A 21,347-nucleotide genomic window follows, 5' to 3' on the forward strand; every position below is an offset into this window, starting at 1 on the left:
AAGATTTCATTCGCGGAACCGATTCGACCGTTGCTCGATTAAATTTTCGAATTCAATCAAGCCGGTCTCGACGGTTCCTTCGAACAACGTTTTTTTATTTATTATTTTTACCGACTCATCGTTTATTTCAATCGACTGATTTGGATCTCTTTTTATAATTTTTCTTCATCGGTCCTCCGATCCCGGTGTCTACAACAACAATCCAATGCTCGTCTTCCGGATTACCTTGGTAACAACTCGTTACTGATAACGCGAACGCTACGTCCGGTCTATTGCATAGCATAACATACATAATCGAACCGATTGCGCTGGCGTACGGGACTACAGCCATGCGTCTTTTATCATCATCGGTTTTAGGACATTGATGATTGTTTAACTTTACTCCATGTAGCATGGGTAAGTTACCTCGTTTCGATTCAAGCATGCTAAACCGATTTAGCACCTTTTCAATGTATGTAGCCTGTGAAAGACCAAGCAGTCTACGTGATCTATCTCTGTAGATCTTTATACCAAGTATATAGGCTGCTTCACCAAGGTCTTTCATTGAGAAGTTACCAGATAACCATACTTTCACTGACTGTAGTAGAGCAATGTCATTTCCCATTAATAATATATCGTCCACATATAGTATGAGAAATGCTATAGAGCTCCCACTTGCTTTCTTGTAAATGCAAGCTTCTTCGCAATTTTGTTCGAAACCAAATTGTTTTATGGTTTCGTCAAAACGCTTATTCCAGATTCTAGATGCTTGCTTGAGTCCATAAATGGATCTCTGAAGTTTGCAAACTTTATTTGCATCCTTCGATATGAAACCTTCAGGCTGCATCATATATACATCCTCAAGCAGGTTTCCATTCAGGAAAGTTGTTTTCACATCCATTTGCCAAATCTCATAATCAAAATGAGCGGCAATCGCAAGCATGATTCTGATTGATTTGGACATAGCCACAAGAGAGAAAGTTTCGTCATAATCAATTCCTTGCTTCTGACGATATCCTTTCGCTACTAACCTAGCTTTGTAGGTGCTAACCTTTCCATCCATGTCTGTCTTCTTTTTGAAGATCCACCTGCACCCAATGGGAATTATCCCTTCGGGTGGATCAACCAAAGTCCACACTTGGTTAGTATACATGGAATCCTTGGCCTCAAGCCATGCTTTAGAATCTGGACTAGTAAGAGCCTCTTCGTAGTTTTCGGGTTCGTCATCTAACACGGGAACCTCATTATCATCTCCCACTAGAAAACCATATCTAACTGGGAGTTCACGAACTCTTTGTGATCTACGAATAGGTGGCACTGGAGTCTCATCTAATGGGACTCCTTCGGGTACCTCAACCGCCTCTGTCGTTTCAGTTGGTGTCTCTTCTTCTTGAACTTCGTCAAGTTCAATCATGCTTCCCTTTTGTGTTTCTTCAAGAAACTCTTTCTCTAAGAAGGTTGCATGCTTGGATATGATTACTTTCTGATCATCTGGATGATAGAAGTAATATCCCATGGTTTCCTTAGGGTATCCAATGAAGAAACATTTATCAGATTTAGAATCTAGTTTGTCGGACGCAATGCGTTTGACAAACGCTGAACAACCCCATACTCTCATGAATGAGAACACGGGTTTCCTACCAACGAACAATTCATATGGTGTGGAACTAGCGGATTTAGTTGGTACTCGATTTAGGGTGAAGAGGGCAGTTTCTAAGGCATAGCCCCAGAACGTCTTTGGAAGTAAGGCCATGCTCATCATGGATCGTACCATATCTAGTAGGGTACAGTTTCTCCTCTCGGATACACCATTGTGTTGTGGTGTATAGGGAGGTGTCCATTGTGAGCATATCCCACATTCAGTTAGATAATTCAGAAAATCATCAGAAAGATATTCGCCACCTCGATCAGATCGAAGCGTCTTTATTTTCCTTTCTAATTGATTTTCCACTTCATTCTTGAAGCATTTGAATTTCTCAAAAGCTTCTGATTTGTGCTTCATCAAGTAGACGTAACCATATCGGGTATGGTCATCTATGAAGCTTATGAAGTATCTGAATCCTCCTCTTGCTTGGACTGACATAGGACCACATACATCTGAATGAATAAGTCCTAGAGTGTTTGATACACGCTCACCTTTATTGCTAAAGGGTGTCTTTGTCATTTTACCTTTTAAACATGATTCGCATGTTTCCAATGATTCATGATCGATTGGATCTATAAGCCCATCTGAATGTAGCTTTAGCATGCGTCTCTTGTTTATATGGCCTAAACGACAATGCCACAAGTAAGTTGAATTATCTATCTTATGTCTTTTGGTATCAATTGCAAAAACATGAGTTTTGTCATCCAACACATAAATCCCATTTTGTGATATTCCTGAAAAATAAAAGATCGAATCTTTATAAAAATTGCAACTATTGTTCTTTATTGAAATATGAAAACCGTCGTCAACAAGACGGCTAATAGAAATAATGTTACGAGAAATTTCAGGAACGTATAAACAATTCCTTAATTCTATTACAAGCCCAGAGGGCAAAGATAAAACATAATCTCCAATTGCGATGGCGGCAACTCTTGCTCCATTTCCCACTCGCAAGTTTATGCTTCATTTCTTTAGTTCCTTAGTCTGTTTTAGCTCCTGCATATTTGTACAAATATGAGATCCACATCCGGTATCAAGTACCCAAGATTCAGACAGTGAAACTGTATTTATTTCAATATAAAACATACCAGATGTTGAAGCACCGCCGTTTCCCTTCTTGAGGGAGGCTAGGTACTCCTTGTAGTTCCTCTTCCAATGCCCGTCTTTACCACAGAAGTGGCACTCTCCTTTGGGCTTCTTCACTTCCTTTCCCTTTGCTTTGTTGGGCACGGCTTTCTTACCTTTCTTGGGATATTTAGGATTGGGATAATTCCCTTTCCTCTTCTTTGATCCCTCAATGACAAGAGCCGGTATGACTTTGTCTTTCTTTATATTGGGCTCAACCGACTTGAGCATATTTGCAAGCTCTTCAAGAGAGGTTTGCAAGTCATTCATCTGATAGTTCATAATGAACTGTGAATAACTTTCTGGGAGGGATTGAAGAATTAAGTCTACACTTAATTCGTTATCCATCGCAAATCCAATACTAGAAAGTTTGGTAATGCAGCCAATCATCTTGACACAATGTGTCATGACAGATGTGCCCTCTTGCATCCTACTACGATATAGCAACTTGGATATCTCGTAGCGTTCGCACCTGGTTTGTTTCCCAAACAATTCCTTTAGGTGTACGATGATGGAATAGGCATCCATTTCCTCATGTTGCCTTTGTAATTCCGGTGTCATCGATGCAAGTATGATGCATCCGGCATGATCATCATTAGCCTTATGCTTCTGGTAAGCATCAATTTCCTCAATGGGAGCATCATCAGCAGGGATAGGGGGTATCAATGTATCAAGTACATACCCTATCTTATCAAACTTCAAAACAATTTTGAGGTTACGAAACCAGTCGGTGAAGTTTGAACCATTCAACTTGTTATCGGTAAGAATGTTTTGCAGATTGGTTTTAGTCATGATTTTAAGAGTGTGCGTTTAATTAAACCTGAGAGTGAGAAAGAGTAAACGTATGTCATTCATTTTCTTAAAGTATATCAATCTAAAATTATAGGACTTTTAGTTTATTTTAGATTGCTCCCACTATTTTGCCAAATTAATAGCCATCCATATTAATTCGAAGAATTTCACAAATCCTTTAGTGAGCTAGGATCCTAACTCCTGAGATTTCGCCTTGAGTTTACTCAACAGGCTAGTCTCATTCATTAGGTAGATTCATATGATCAATCACATCTCTAATGTGATTCCTAGGTTATTGGGTTACTAACCACATTAGTAACTATTATGCTATTCATATTAATCCCAACCATCTTGCCCATTAGTTTATGACAACATGAGTTTACTCATCCAATTATCATAATCTAATTTAAGTATTACCCCATATTCATGAAAGAACGATTTTCGATAATTCAGGTGTTACCATAAGACCCCGAGCTTGAGTTTACTCAACAACCCAAAGGCCCCCAGTACTGCCGGCTGAATTATAATATTAGGGAGGGGCAATCGATTTTAATAACTTGCTTATTTACTTAACTTTTTAACGAGGGATTTTATTTTAGGTCTCATAATCTAACTTAGTCTTGATTTGCTTTAGCATACATCAGACACATACATTCACATACATTGGCGTTATGGACATATCATCTAAATTATTCCGTCGAACCAAAGACGGAATAAAAGGGCAAACCTAAGGAAATACTAACTATTACATATTTCTCTTTAGGTCCTCCGTCTTCTCCATGGCGCCTTGAAATTACATATTAATTTCTATACTACTAAAGAAAACTTCAACTGAATTGAAGGGAATTAGATGAGAGGAGAAATTACAATAGATAGTAGATAGGCAGGACTCGCAGGCCCTATTTCAAAAATACCAAAAGACTAAAGAGAGGGTCCAAATATGTCCATAACTCCAAACATGCATAGACTCAATTAAATAAATTTAATTGGTTGATTACATAACTATCTTATGTAATATTTATGTTAATCACATTAACTTATCAAATTAACTTTCATCCAATTTTACTTCTAATAGTTTCGTATCCTTTTATATTAAACTTTTAGGTTAATATAACTATACAAAACTTTAATTATGTATGTTCCAATTATTTAGATTTTAATTCATTTAACATTTTGATTTACAAATTCGTAAAACAAACTTTTAAACAAATTTTCATTCGATAATCAAAAACAGAAAAACTATCAATTTCTGAAATATATATATTCAAATATAAAACGATTTTAAACCATTTAAAATCAAGTGGGTATCGGGCCGGGCCCGAGAGTGGGCCGCTGCCGATTGGCAGCGGCCCTTAGGGCGCGCGGGACGCCGCTGCCTTGCGGCAGCAGCCGCGCGTGACAGCGGCCAGTCGCGCCGCGAGGCGCGACTCGGCCCGCTGTCGCGTTATATTTTTTTTATTTATAAATATATATATATATATATATATATATATATATCAGATTTTAAAACGATTTTAAAAACGATTTTCAGAAATAGGAAAAACTACAATAGGTTTCCGTTTTATCTTTAGATTTAATAAAACTGATTTTATTAACCTAACTATAAAACTAATAGATTCTGTTATAATGATTATCAACCGAAATAATTAGGAACATATGCATAATCAATTTTAATTAACAATTAATTAAAACTTATTTATCCTTAGGATTAATTAATCAAAACTTATTTATCAATTAATCTAACCATAAATATTTATTCAATCCTATTGAAAAACTTCTAAATTTTCATATATGAAATAACGGATTTAACGATGGCTCTGATACCACTGTTGGGAATTAGGCTAAGGTATAGCAGCGGAAATATAAAAAATTTAGCCTACTTCCTTTTAACCGTAGGATCCGTTAATCGTTATTTCATATAAAGAGGGATAAGAAGAAATACCTTATGATGAACAATCTACCGTTGTTAATGAAGTGCCCACAACTCTTCTCTGAGTTCCCAAGCACAAAGTAAAACACAATGAGATTAAGTTAGAATCAACCGTATGAGATGCAACCAAAATAGATTGCCTCTAATTAATCAACACAAGATCAAAGAGAAAAGAAGATGAATGAAATTAATCAAACGATGAAAGCCGTATTAATTCTCGTCCACGAACTAGGGGAGTCAAATTCTCTTTCTCTCTCTAGATGTAGGTTTCGAAAATCACATAGAGGGGAGGGTAAGAGCTTAGTCGAAATTCTATGTAGTAGGGGGTATATATAATCACTTGTATCTAAACCCTAGTTAGATAGGAATAGGTTACTTAATAGGAATTCAATTCGGAATAGAATTCCTAATTATTATCTCACTATATATCTAATATATCTAGGATAATAATAAATAACCTTATTGGATAATAATAGGAGTATATTAATCTAATTAAAACTCCTAACTTAATTATCTCTTAATTAATTTAATTCATATTCCTAATCAAATTAGGATTAATGGAATTAAAATAATTCCTTACCAATTACATATAAATTTCGGCCCCCTCTATTTAAATGGGCCTTACTGGGTTCAATTGGGCTTCCATCAATTAATAACATCCATCTCTCTTTTGGTTCCAAGTCTTATGTGTGATCCATTAGGTTCTTACTACTTCTGGCCGTATGCAACTATTAAATTAATTTCTTCAAGAATTATATTTAATCTTTGCATAATGGAATGATGTACTGAGTATGTTATTGGCAAGTCTGTAATCATTCCCCCAGATTCCGTTAAGAAGACAGGTTGATTCTGTCGTTAACCTTTCCGTATTAGTTACAGTATAATTCGATCCTTTATCAACTACATCCTTGAACTGAATCTTATGACTATGGATGATGTCAAGTCACATATAGCGAGACGTTCGTTTTACTTGTACAGGCCGAGTCAACTCAAATAGATAGGTTAAGTGAAATCCGCATTTCAAGTCTTAAGCTATCACCTTGCAAGGATTTAGAGTCGAGTCTTCCACAAGTGATCCATGGATGTATCTCCCATTAATCGGGAGTGATAAATGCTCAATCCAATGTATAACTACCCTGACATTATCTCCTGTGACACCCAACCTTTGCAGTTCACACCCCAGAGTCATCTCTGTTAAGGATCGTGGGACCGCAGGATCAAAGTCTCACATTCAGTAATTCAGGATGACCAATTAACATTCCTTTGAGTCTGAGGATTAGTTATACCTATTAATACCAATGAGATGAACAGGTGACAAGGATGAATCTACCCATCCTGTTATCTCAAATCGGATCCCCAATCCTAATGAACAACGTTTCATCAGATCTGTGTAACTGTCCAGATATCTATATATATGAAGCTCGTGAGATCAGCTTTCTATCGGACAGAAGACATTGTTACATACAAGTCTCAACAGTGATATATCAATCCTAAACATATCACTTGACTTGGGGTGGTTTTAAGTTTATTAGTTTATTATAAAGTTTTGTCTCACTTCATGCTTGTATGAACACTTTATAATCACTTTAAACAAACTTACGGATTTCCTTTTATTAGACTTTATTTAGTGCTTAAAAGGGATTGCCTTTATATAGTTATAAAACGTATATCTCATTAAAACAAATGATATAAAGAACAATTCATTTACATTAAGTTTGTATCCTAGAACAATTGTCTATAGGACACCAAACCCCAACAGTTCAATGTCAAGTTCAATCCAGATGGTTCTATCACTCGGTTGAAAGCTCGTTTGGTTGCCAAAGGTTATGCTCAGACTTATGGCATTGACTATTTAGAGACATTTTCCCCTGTTGCCAAACTTTCCTCTGTTCGATTGTTCGTGTCCTTGGCTGCGTAAACACGTCTGCCAATTGTTCCCCTATTCTGATGTGTGGAGTTGTGATTGTGCCATCTTCTAGCTTTTCTCGAGTAAAGTGGCAGTCAACTTCTATGTGCTTTGTTCTTTCATTGAATACAGGATTGTTGGCAATATAGATAGCTGCTTCATTGTCACACCATAACTTCATGGGTTTCATCTGAGCAAATCCAATCTCACCAAGGAGGTTGCGTAGCCATACAAGTTCACACGTAGTCTGTGCCATAGCCATGTACTCAGATTCTGCACTGGATCTAGATACAACACTATGCTTTTTACTTTTCCAAGATACCAGGTTGCCTCCGACAAATACACAATAACCCGTAGTAGAACGCCTATCTGTAAGATCTTCTGTGTAATCCGCATCTGTAAAACCTTCCACTGTGTGATGACCATGATTTTGATATAGTATACCACGCCCCGGAGTCCCCTTTAGGTATTTCAGAATATGACTAACAGCATCCCAGTGTGAAGTTCTTGGAGATGACATGAATTGGCTTACAACACATACCGCAAAGGAAATATCAGGACGAGTGATTGTAAGATAGTTCAATTTTCCAACGATTCGTCTATATCTTTCAGGATCCGGGAGTAAATCTCCATCGTCGGTCTTCAACTTCCCATTTGGTATCATAGGTGCATCACAAGTCTTTGCCTCAATCAAACCAACGTCACTTAACACATCTAGACATTATTTTCTCTGAGTGAGGTAAATCCCTTTACGGCTTCGGCAAACTTCAATCCCCAAAAAATATTTCAATTGTCCTAGGTCCTTTGTCTGAAAACAAGTACCGAGGAATTCTTTCAGTTTTATAATGCCAGTTTCATTATTTCCAGTAATTACAATGTCATCAGCATATACTGTTAGTAAAATACATCCAGAACTAGATGATGAGTAGAACACAGAATGATCATATGCACTTCGACGAAGACCAAATTCAATGACAGCAGCACTGAATCGTCTAAACCAAGCACGAGGAGATTGCTTCAATCCATACAAGGACCTGCGTAACCGGCAAACTTTCCCATACTCCCCCCGAGCAATAAAACCAGGAGGTTGCTCCATGTAAACTTCCTCGCGTAGATCACCATTCAAAAAAACATTCTTGACATCAAGTTGATGAAGCGGCCAGTTGTAAGTAGCAGCCAAAGAAATGAACAATCGAACAAAGGAGATGTTGGCAACAGGGGAAAATATCTCTAAATAGTCAATGCCATAAGTCTGAGCATAACCTTTTGCAACTAAACGAGCTTTCAACCGAGCAACAGAACCATCTGGATTGAACTTGACAGTGAACACCCATTTGCAACCAATAGCACGCTTCTGAGATGGAAGAGACACTAGATCCCAAGTATGATTTTGTTCAAGAGCATGCATTTCCTCTTTCATTACTTGGAGCCAACCAGGATGATTTAGTGCTTCAAAGAGGGATGAAGGAACAGCAACGGAATCTAAGGAAGCTACAAAAGACTTCGAGGAAGGTGATAACGCATCATAACATACAAATGAAGAGATCAGGTAAGTTCATTGGCGGGTACCTTTTCGGAGGGCGATAGGAAGGTCAATGCTAGGATCTGAAGGTGGGGAAGGATTTGGAGACGAAACTAGAGGGGGAACACTGGCAATTGGAGCACTAGAAGGTGCAGCACTTGGAGGATGTACACGCCGAGAATAAACATGACGGACAACTGGCTGAGAAGGAACAGAAACCACCTGCTCACTTACAGTATAAACAAGATAATTATCGTCAGACGGACTTGCCGGATTAACAGAAGGAGTTGATTCAAGACCATAAAAAGGAGTGTTTTCAAAAAAAGCTAACATCAGCGGACACCAAATAACGACCCAAAGAAGGAGAATAACAACGATACCCTTTTTGGGTCCGAGAATAACCCACAAAGATACACTTGATGGATTTGGGATCAAGTTTGGAGACTTGTGGTCGCATGGCTTGAACAAAACAAGTACATCCAAAAACACGTGGTGCAAGAGGAAATAAAGAAGACGAGGGAAACAGAAGGGAGTATGGAATCTGACCGTTAAGGACTGAAGAGGGCATATGGTTGATGAGAAAACAGGCAGTGGAGACTGCATCTGTCCAAAAAGTCTTAGGAACCTGCATATGAAACAACAGTGCTCGAGCGACTTCTAATAAGTGACGATTCTTACGTTCGGCAACACCGTTTTGCTGAGGGGGTGACGATGCATGAAGTCCCGTGAATAATACCATGCTGGGAAAGATACGATTGGAAAGTGCAAGATACATATTCTTTAGTATTGTCACTTCGCAAAATACAAATAAATTTGTTAAATTGTGTGCGAATCTCAGCATGAAAGGTACAAAAGATAGTAAATAATTTTGAACGATTTTTCATAGGATAAAGCCAAGTAACACGAGAATAATCATCAACAAAGGTTACAAAATATCGAAAACCAAGTTTGGACACAACAGGACACGGACCCCATACATCAGTGTGCACAAAAAAAAGGAAGACTCGACACGTTTATTGATTCGCGGTGGATACGAAACTCTATGATGCTTAGCAAATTGACAAGCTTCACATTCCAGAGTCGAATCACGCGGAAGCCTAGTAAAACTCGATAAGAAGGATGGCCAAATTGACAGTGAAGTCGCAAAAGAGACGCGCTTGTGCAAATAATGGATTTTGACACTTTTCGATAAGTTGAATCAAGTACGTACAATCCATTTACCAGGTTCCCTCTACCAATAATTGTCTTCATCCCAAGATCCTGAAAATACAATGGGTAGGATAAAAAAACAACAGAGCAGTTAAGAGTTTTAGTAAGTTGGCTGACAGATAATAAGTTAAGAGGAAAATTGGGTAAACATAAAACAGAGGATAAAGGAATATTAGATGTTGGGTGAGCTGTCCCTTGTCCAATAACAGAAGCAGTTGAGCCATTGGCTAACGTAACAGATGGAAAATTGGCCAGATGTTAAAAAGAAGAAAGAATACCTGTGTTGCCAGTCATATGGTCTGTAGCACCAGAGTTAATCACCCAACTACGAGAGGAGGTGGAGAGACATGCCACATGATTACCTGTATCGGCCAAAGCGGAGGTTGAGGTTGATGGTTGTTCTGCATCATAAGTCGCACAAAGTTGTTGAAACCGAGCATACTCATCGGCAGAAATGGTGACAGAGGGTGGGGTTGGAATGATGCCAGCTTGAGTTGCCATATTTGCATATCTTCGGGGAGGGTGCTGTCCCGAGTGTTGGGGTGGTTTACCATGCAGTTTCCAACAATGTTTCTTAACATGCCCTTCTCCCCCACAGTGATAACAAGTGCGAGGGGAGCTACGGTGGCCACTAGGAAGAGTATTATCTCCACCTCTCCGACCTGGATTAGCATTGCTTACCAAGGCTACTGTGTCAGAAGACAATGTACCAGAAACCATTACGCCATCCTTACATACATTAAGTAAATGAGAGTAGACTTCCGCGAAAGACGGGAGGATCCCACAAGTCAACAGCTGTGTACAGGCCACATGATACTCAAGACCTAAACCTGCCAAAAAACACTGAACAACAACGCGCTCCTTTTGTGCTTGCATTTGTTTCACATCAGACACAATAGAAAACATACTATTCTCTTCTTCGTATGCCTGTTTCACTTCAGTGTAATATTGCAGAAGAGACCGATTTTTTTATTCTGCATGATAAATCTTTAACAGTAACATATGAAGATGAGACATATCCTTTTTGTTAGCATACAGAAACTCCAGATATTCCCATAACTCTTTGACAGTCTCACAGTGAGTCATAACATCATCAACAGTGGGATCGAGAGTGTTTTGAATTTGATTAAACATTTTATAATCCTCCATTAACCATTTCTTACGAGCATCAGCACTTGTTTTAGGCGGAGGGTTACCAGTTAAATGGTCTTCTAAATCAACATTGTTGACAAATCAACGGATAGTGCGTTGCCACTAAGTATAGTTTTGACTCTCAATTAATTTTTTATCCGTAATTTTGGAGGACCCTAACGTAAATTCAGTCACAACTTTCTTTTCAATGCCTTCCGCCATGAAACTAGATGAAATATATATATATATATATGATAGGGGTATTTTTCCCCTATCTTTTAGCGTGATTTACGGGTTAATTTTAGAAGAAACAAATAAGTTTAATTATAAAAATAGAGTGTTTTAATAAAATAACAGAATAAAGATAAATCCCATGCTTTCAGTTATTTTCCCTTATTTTTGAGTAATTTAGGAAATAAAAACATCAAGCTAACTCGGCCCCGAGATTTGTATTTCAGGTACGAGCAAGGAGTGAAAATCCACTCAGATACGCGAGGCGCATCATCTCATACGCGGGGCGTGAAACATAAAGTCAGAAATGATTGCCCTATCCACAAACACCACGCGGAATCTAGTCAGCATACGCGAGGCGTACGCCAACTTACGCGAGGCGTATAAACACATGTCAGAAATAATTGCCTAATCCTGAAAAGTCAGACTGCATGGTCTCCCTGAGTCAACGATCCATACGCGGGGCGTACCACCTTACACGCAGGGCGTGTAAGGGAATTCTTCAATGCAAAAAGATCAGAGACTCATTTACGCAGGGCGTGCCTCAAGCTACGCACGGCGTAAAAGGACCAAATCAAGCAGTAAAAAGTCAGAGACTCAAACACGCAAGGCGCAGTCCATCCTACGCGGGGCGTGTTTGAGGCATCAAGATCCGGAATTGGTCCACATGCAGGAGATTTCCGACGGAATGGGCATACACGCGGGGCGTACTCCACCATACGCGGGGCGTATTATGGGATTTCTGCACAAATAATGTTGCTCCATACTTGTACCTTGCAAAGTTACAATTTTGCCCTAGCTTGATATGTATAAATAGGCAGCTCTTGATACACACTTATACACCAATTAGAGAGAGCAAACTATACTTGTTTTGATTGTTGTAGTTTAGATTTGTGTTTAGGCTTTGTGTAACTAAACTCTTCCATCTCGAGAGCTTGTCCGTTGCTCCCGGCATTTCATCAAAGTCCCGCTCCATCTCCGCACACCAAGCTCGAGAGCTCCACCATTCAAGTCCTTAGAGACGGCTTTTGAGTCTGGTTAGCTAGTTCCGAGGGTGGATTCTTCCCTTTACACTTGCTAATTAGCTTGATCTCATCCTATGTACTAGGCTTGTTTGTAATCCATATTTACACTTTCCATATTTATAATTTATGATTCATAATCTTCTTTTCTATATATGTGTTGATGTTTGTTACTTGTTTTGATATTCATAATTGATTGTTGTGTAGGAGAACGCGACTTCCGACGCCATTCGGGCTATTTTTAGGGATTCATATAGGTGTTGCCTTACCGGAAGTGACAAATCGGAATCCGTAGGAATTGACAAGCCACAGAACTTACGGGCCCTAATTTCTAGTCCCAAGCATTAGACATGCCTTGACTAGGAACCACGTAGTCTAAGTACTTCACGGGTCGGTTACTCTACACGTAGTTGTCTTTGCAAGAGCAAACCATCAACTGTGTAAACATTAGAAGTCATTATTTGTCATGATTATAACTTATCGCACCCATATCACTTTATAGAGTTTCGTTATATAAATTCGCCTCACACGTAGTTAGGAGTAGTTTGTAGTTGTGTCTCACACCAACCTCAAAGTATTCACCGCTTAAATAACGTATAAAACCGAGTCGTTTAATACTTGCAGTTATAAATCCCGTGGATTCGATACCCGGTCCTAACCGGATTATTACTTGATACGACGGGGTACACTTGCCCCTAAGTAGTGACATCTAGTAGATATAAAGCACTTAGAAAGACCACATCCATAGTCATAACGCAATCATCGTGATATACATTTCGTCGTTAAAAAGAACACTACTAGGTGACACGCATCAATATATATTCTTGTTTTTTTTTCTTTTTTCTTTTTCTTTTTCTCTTTTTTTTTTCTTTTTTTCTGTTTTCCTTTTTTTCTGTTTTTTTTAATATAAAGGTAAAACACTTGAAATTAAAGGAAGTACACTTAAAGTAAGGGTGAAAACCCTACTTCGAAAAATAAAAGAACAGAACCGACAAAAAAACTACACGTAAAAGGAGTACCAGAAATGCAGAAACTACACGTGAGGAGGAACTTGCCTGACGGCGGCGATCACAGAGGGTGGCCGAAAATTAGATTCCGATGCCGGAAATCTAAAACGGAGGTGAGAAGGAGAAGGCACGCGCCGGTGCGTGGAGGCGGATGGAGTTTCTGAAGGAGGCGCGTGGGACTCACGCGCAGGTCGGTAGCTGGTCGGATTTCGGAGACAGGACGGCCGGAGGTGGAAAGGAGGGTTGAGATGGGTGGTGAGATAAACTGAAGGCTGGAAACATACACAAGGGACTCAAGCCCTTCACTGATAACCATATTTTTTGGGGATTGAAGTTTGCCGAAGCCGTAAAGGGATTTACCTCACTCAGAGAAAGTACTGTCTAGATGTGTTAAGTGACACTGGTTTGATTGAGGCAAAGACTTGTGATGCACCTATGATACCAAATGGGAAGCTGAAGACTGACGATGGAGATTTACTTCCGGATCCTGAAAGATATAGACGAATCGTTGGAAAATTGAACTATCTTACAATCACTCGTCCTGATATTTCCTTTGCAGTAAGTGTTGTAAGCCAGTTAATGTCATCTCCAAGAACTTCACAATGGGATGTTGTTAGTCATATTCTGAAATACCTAAAGGGGACTCCGGGGCGTGGTATACTATATCAAAATCATGGTCATCACACTATTGAGGGTTTTACAGATGCGGATTACGCAGGAGATCTTACAGATAGGCGTTCTGCTACGGGTTATTGTGTATTTGTCGGAGGCAACCTAGTATCTTGGAAAAGTAAAAAACAGAGTGTCGTATCTAGATCCAGTGCAGAATCTGAGTACAGGGCTATGGCACAAACTACGTGTGAACTTGTAAGGCTACGGAACCTTCTTGGTGAGATTGGATTTGCTCAGACAAAACCTATGAAGTTATGTTGTGATAATGAAGCAGCTATCTATATCGCCAATAATCCTGTATTCAATGAAAGAACAAAGCACATAGAAGTTGACTGCCACTTTACTCGAGAAAAGATAGAAGATGGCACAATCACAACTCCACACATCAGAACAGTGGAACAATTGGCAGACGTGGCGACAACAACACAGGGTGGCCGGAATGAGAGGATGAACCAGAGGGCTGGTGAGATAGAATGATGTCCCAATAGTGAGTATTCAAGAGACCCAAGCTCTTGACAGAAATGGAACCCTGGGAAATACTACCCAGAAAATATTGAACCCTAGGAAATACTACCCAGAAAATATTGAATCCTTGCAGAAACACAACTCTGGAAATACTTCAAAACTCTGGAAATACTACCCAGAAAAAATAATTTAGAAACCTTAGACCTTAGGCTCTGATACCATGTAACACACCATGGAAATAGAGAGCACATGTTGACAACATAAAAACAAGATAGAAAAGTGCATAGAAAGGATTTGCTGCCATATCAGTAAGACTTGATGGTGCAGTAATGTAGTAAGCGATGCCGCCAACAGGAACGGACTGGCCATTTGAGTATTCAGATTCCTCAGGGGGAGTCTAGGAAAGTTTGCAGGTTGCGCAGGTCCTTGTATGGGTTGAAGCAATCTCCTCGTGCCTGGTTTGGACGATTCAGTGCTGCTGTCATTGAATTTGGTCTTCATTGAAGTGCATATGATCATTCTGTGTTCTACTCATCATATAGTTATGGGTGCATTTTACTAGTCGTATATGTTGATGACATTGTAATTACTGGAAATAATGAAACTGACATTATAAAACTGAAAGAATTCCTCGGTACTTGTTTTTAGACAAAGGATCTAGGACAATTGAAATATTTTTTGGGGATTGAAGTTTGCCGAAGCCGTAAAGGGATTTACCTCACTCAGAGAAAATACTGTCTAGATGTGTTAAGTGACACCGGTTTGATTGAGGCAAAGACTTGTGATGCACCTATGATACCAAATGGGAAGCTGAAGACCGATGATGGAGATTTACTTCCGGATCCTGAAAGATATAGACGAATCGTTGGAAAATTGAACTATCATACAATCACTCGTCCTGATATTTCCTTTGCAGTAAGTGTTGTAAGCCAGTTCATGTCATCTCCAAGAACTTCACACTGGGATGCTGTTAGTCATATTCTGAAATACTTAAAGGGGACTCCGGGGCGTGGTATACTATATCAAAATCATGGTCATCACACTGTTGAAAGTTTTACAGATGCGGATTACGCAGGAGATCTTACAGATAGGCGTTCTACTACGGGTTATTGTGTATTTGTCGGAGGCAACCTAGTATCTTGGAAAAGTAAAAAGTAGAGTGTCGTATCTAAATCCAGTGCAGAATCTGAGTACAGGGCTATGGCACAAACTACGTGTGAACTTGTATGGCTACGGAACCTTCTTGGTGAGATTGGATTTGCTCAGACGAAACCCATGAAGTTATGGTGTGATAATCAAGCAGCTATCTATATCGCCAATAATCCTGTATTCAATGAAAGAACAAAGCACATAGAAGTTGACTGCCACTTTACTCGAGAAAAGATAGAAGATGGCACAATAACAACTCCACACATCAGAACGGGGGAACAATTGGCAGACGTGTTTACAAAAGCATTACTGGGAAATCGGGTTAACTATATATGTACCAAGCTGGGCATGATTAACATCTATGCTCCAGCTTGAGGGGGAGTGTAATTAATATAGTCCATACCTATGGCTGCTTAAGGTGCTATTTGTCAATGTAAATGTAATTAATACAGAGTGGCTCAAGGCTGCTGTAGGTTAGAAATATTTAGGCTGCTTATGGGGTAAGGATAGTTGACTGTCTAGTTAAGTTGTGTATATAAATATATGTAATATGATACAGAAAATATTGAGATATAAGATTACAGAAGTTTACAAATACAAACTGTTTCTTTCAATGCTTCTCCAACTCCTCTGGAGTCATCGTGAACTAATCTCTTGTTGGGAAAAATAAAAGGTTAAAAAACCCAAGACTGTGCATAATATTCACCAGCAAAACATAAAAAAATAAAAATTAAACTGATTAAAAGGAACAAGCTGCGAAAAACAAAGAACAAACCTGTGGAGCATTAGTTCCACTTGCCCATCCACGATACTTAATCCGCCAACTGATCTATCTACTAAGATGGAGAGCTCTGACTTATCATCTTTCATGTAGATTCCAAGATTAATCTGAATGAATAAGAAAAGTGCCTTGCAAGTTAGTGCCAATTGAGAACAATAACTTCCACACACATAATATGTTAGTATATGTATGTGTTCTCTTGCTCTTTGCTAGAGTAACAAGTTAAAGACATAACCAACATTCTAATCCGATCTATTTCTAGAATTCAATCATCATAATCACATGTTTCAGTATATACTCGTTAAATTCAATAATGAAAATAAAATAATTTCACTTCTAAGATATCAACAATGTAATATAGGTTATTTGATGAAACTTTTTCCCATATGGAAAAGTTTGGAGCGGTTCATGCAATTCATGGAATTACAGAGAAATAACATACAGGGTAATAATTTCCTGCACAGGTTGGTTTACTTGGAGGTCCTAATCTTTTCTGTAATCTCGAATCTGTAAAGCAACAATTTTTCATTACATACAAACAACTTGATTTGAATTTCCAAGCAAAGATATGCGAAAACAAGGAAGTAACATACCCTTTCTATGAAATCACACCCACTCGAATCTGTATAGAATGTTTTGTTGTTTTTCAGAGTTGTCGTGATTTTTGTAACCACTTCTTTGCCAATTCCATCATCAATTGGTATAGGCCCAATCTAAATATGAGAATTTTATTGATAAAATTTCCAAAATACACTAATTATTTGATATGGCAACAAATTTTTAACCACTTACAACAAACTCAACTTCAGCATGTTCTTTGTCCTTGTACATTCTTGTTATCTGTTTAAAAAAGGGTCAAACATATATAGAATAAGCAACATATCCGCGTAAAGTCGTGAAATTTTCTTTCTTGAAGAAATAAAGTGCAGGAATTGAAGGCTACTAGTTTCAAGAAGAGTAGAAATTACAACTGAATGTTATCTTATGCTATGAAAGAAGCTACCTGATATATCCATGAATTGATCCTCTGATGTATTTCATCCAATAGAGGTCCTCGCAAAACTGTGAAAGCGACCTGAATTATTCAACCTTTTAGTTGCTTGTTTGACACTAGATATTAAGAAAAACTCGAGAAAAGAACATATATACCTGTTCTTTAGAGTTGATGGGATATGTACCATTTGGGCGAAAGATGTAAGCTCCAGAAGCCTTCAATGAGTTAAACAAATAGTTACTCATATGCTTTTCCTCAGGTGAAAAGACGATGACACTTAAGTATATGATTGGAAGGAATAAATAAAACTTGGAGATCCTTGGACCCATCGTCTCCAGTATAATAGCTATATGATTGTTCCATGTATGTTTTGACCTTCATGTTTATATTAGAATAGAACTTAAATGTTAAATGCACATAAATATACCAATTAAAAGTAACAGTTTCTTATATTTTAGCATGAATCATTTGAAACAATTAACTTTTTTTAGATTTAAGTGAAAGTTTAAACAAGGCCTACATACCGAGCTTCTGCTATTTATATATTGAGTAAGCTTTCCTTCTTTTCCAGAATATAGTAGCTTTAAGTACCCTGTACCTATTACAATTGTATCATTTTGAGTGACTTCTGTCTTGTATATTATCTGTGCCTCTGAAATAGATGTTGTTGTAACATACCGAGGAAATGAACATACAAATAAACTAAATGTGAATACAATATACATTACAGTCAATATAGTAAAAAATGATCCTAACAATTCTCTAGTTTAGATTGCTATCCTCACCTGCACCTTTAGGAGTTACTTTTGCACTGGAGATTGTGTAAGTGCTAAAACCAAGAGGTGGTACAGATGCTGAAAATGCCAACCAGTACTTTGGGGTCACATTTGGGGAACTGCCCATATATGCCATGGAATGGTAATTTCTTATGCTTACAGAGGCACAAGAAGAGGCAAAATCTGCGATTCAATTTTTTTCCACTTGAATCCTTGACATTGACATTTTCATTAATGACCTGCATCAACTTTTTATGTCAGGTGATAAACATAAGCTATTGAAAATTTGCAGAATGAGAGAGTCATCTATAAGACAAAATTGGATAGGACAAAATTGGATATGCATCCTGATTTAGAGAAATATATACATTCATGCATATACATGCACATATGAGTCTTTAAGAATCTACAGGCTTCCATTTAATATAAAATAAAGACCACAAAAGTTCAGCATAAAAAAACACTCACGGGAATTCTTATCACACCCTCTCTTTGCCACCCCAGAGAATTGTAGACAAGCACCACCTACAGAAAAGGATCCATCAAAAAATGCTCTGTTCCACCAAAAGAAGTGCGAGAATGTCATTTGTGCTCTCCTTACCAAGCTTTTTCCATTTGAAATATCAACTTCTGATGCTGGACAGTAAGTTATGTTCAGCAGAGGACACTGAAAGGTTGAAATGAAAAATACAAAGAAAAATCTGCATGTTAGGCAAAAAATATGGGTTTGAACTCTTTCTACTTCAAAGAACAAAGTATAATGCACAAAGTGAGATATAAAGCTTAGTTAGTATTAGTATTGCCTGTTGAAACATGTTTGTTGTATTTGTGCAACCAGTTTTTGATTTTGACTTTGCTATGCAGGTTAATGATGCTCCAACTACCTTCTCAGCCTGCAAGATTGCTAATAGATTTAAAGTAATTGAGCTAAAGCATAATAACAGGAAACCAAGAGAACATCAAATAAGCAAATATAAACCTCTGTATATCCTATTGACAGGCGTTTCGCGTAATCATAAGCCACATGCTGTATCTCTGTGCCAGTAACTGCATCATGGTGTTGAGCAATTGCTAAGGCATCAGCTAGAGAATCTGTATTTGGTCCAGCTTTACTCCTTCCTTTAAAAAACTCCAACTGTCTTGCTGCCTAATTTTTGTTCAAATTCAGAATAAGCATCATTTGCTCAGATTTCTGTCAAAACCTAATCATATAATTCTTACCAAATAGTAACCACTCATTGTTCTAATAAGAATTTGTAAAGTATCCAGTCCAATAAGAATTTGCATCATCTGCATATCTGACATTTTCAACTGTTAAGTTTTAACTGCTTGAAGAGAAAAGAGGAATGGCCAAACAATACTAAATTCAATTCCCAAATTCGCACTTACGGAAAATAGTCATCAGTCTTGAGTGGCCAGGATTCTTTTGCAGCATATTTTGCATCAGTATATATTGATGGTGTTGAATACAAAGCATTTACACGCCCATCCTGCAAGCATTCATTCCAATATTAGCATCGCAAATTACAGAAGTAGAAAGATCTAAACATTCCTCAAAACAAAAGCATATCATATGTAGCACAGTTGAATCAACGTGCCAAAAAGAATTAATAATTTAGGTGCATGCAACAGAAAGAAAGAAAGAGATGTTGTAATCAGAAGTCTTCATCAGCCATAAAAAAAATATTATATCCAGAAAACTTCTCAAGAATAACTCACAAGCATTTGCGTTTACAATTAAGGAATCACAAAACGTTCATGCTTTTTATTTATTTTTTACTATTGGCATTCTTTTATAAGGTTGAGTAACTAATCTTTACAAGACTTGACCTGACCCTTCACTACCAGGACCCAGCTGGATCGGCTAAGACATTCATGCTTAGTTCGCAATTAGATGGAAAATATGAACATTCAGCTGCTGTGAGCAGTTTAACGCATAATTGTAATCTCTGGAGATACTAACTTGATTCACATAATGAATAAATTTGTCCATCTGCTTGAACCATGTATGAGCATATTGGTACTGGAAATTGGTCCCCATAGTCCACATGATATGATTTGTCCGAGTTATATTAGCCTGGAAAACAGAAGGTAAAGAACTGTTGTAATATGCCTCCACTGACTTGAACTTTTTTCTTTACATATCCCTCAACACCATCTTACACAACCAACTTTTCTAATATAGAATGGGATCAAAATAAAAGAAAGTTAACCTCTTAAAGAGGATACGTCATTTGATGGTATAATGTGAACATAAATAGAAAGAGAATGAATTAACATCATTATCTTACTTGAGAGATTGCAGCAGACACAAAATCATTCACACGATCAAAGACATTGTAGTCGAACAAATTGATGTTATCCTTCAGGTGAGCAGAAGAAGAAAAAGAAAATTTTAAAAACCATATATTGTTAGAAAAATAGGTTAACGTATATCAGCGGAAATATAAAAAATTTTAACCTATTTCTATAAACCACAAGATCTGTTAACCGTTATTTCATATAAAGAGGGATAAGAAGAAATACCTTTTAGATGTTCTATCTACCGTTGCAAACGAAGTGCCGAAATCGTGAACTGACTTGATGTAGGAGTAGTAAAACGAATTTCTCCCTTTTGTTTGTTTTTCTTCTTTCATGAACACAACAAAACAAAACAAAACAAAACAAGTAAACGATCAGAAATCAACCGATGAATAGCAACCAAAATAGATTGCCTCTAATAAATCAACACAAGATCAAAGATAAAGAGAAAGAGATGAAAATCAATTGAACGGAAGGAAGAGGTGAAATCTCATCCTCGGCTAAGGGGATTTCGAATTCTCTCTCCTGGAATCAATAATGGATTTCGAAAAATCCCTAGTAGGGGTATTTATAATATCTTGTATCTAAACCCTAGTTAGATAGAATTAGGTTTCTTGAATAAGAATTTAATTCGGAATAGAATTCTTAAAATATTATCTATTAATATATCTAAATATAAAAGATAATAATCAATAACCTTATTGGATAAT

The 21,347-nt window shown here is 37.7% G+C and overlaps 1 pseudogene; it reads right to left on the minus strand.

Moving 5' to 3' along the window:
• LOC136217696 (alpha-mannosidase At3g26720-like) overlaps positions 1–21,347 on the minus strand; it is a 60,244-nt pseudogene that overhangs the window by 28,249 nt on the left and 10,648 nt on the right.

This window comes from Euphorbia lathyris, chromosome 1, assembly GCF_963576675.1.
Source record: "Euphorbia lathyris chromosome 1, ddEupLath1.1, whole genome shotgun sequence".
Classification (NCBI taxonomy): domain Eukaryota; kingdom Viridiplantae; phylum Streptophyta; class Magnoliopsida; order Malpighiales; family Euphorbiaceae; genus Euphorbia; species Euphorbia lathyris.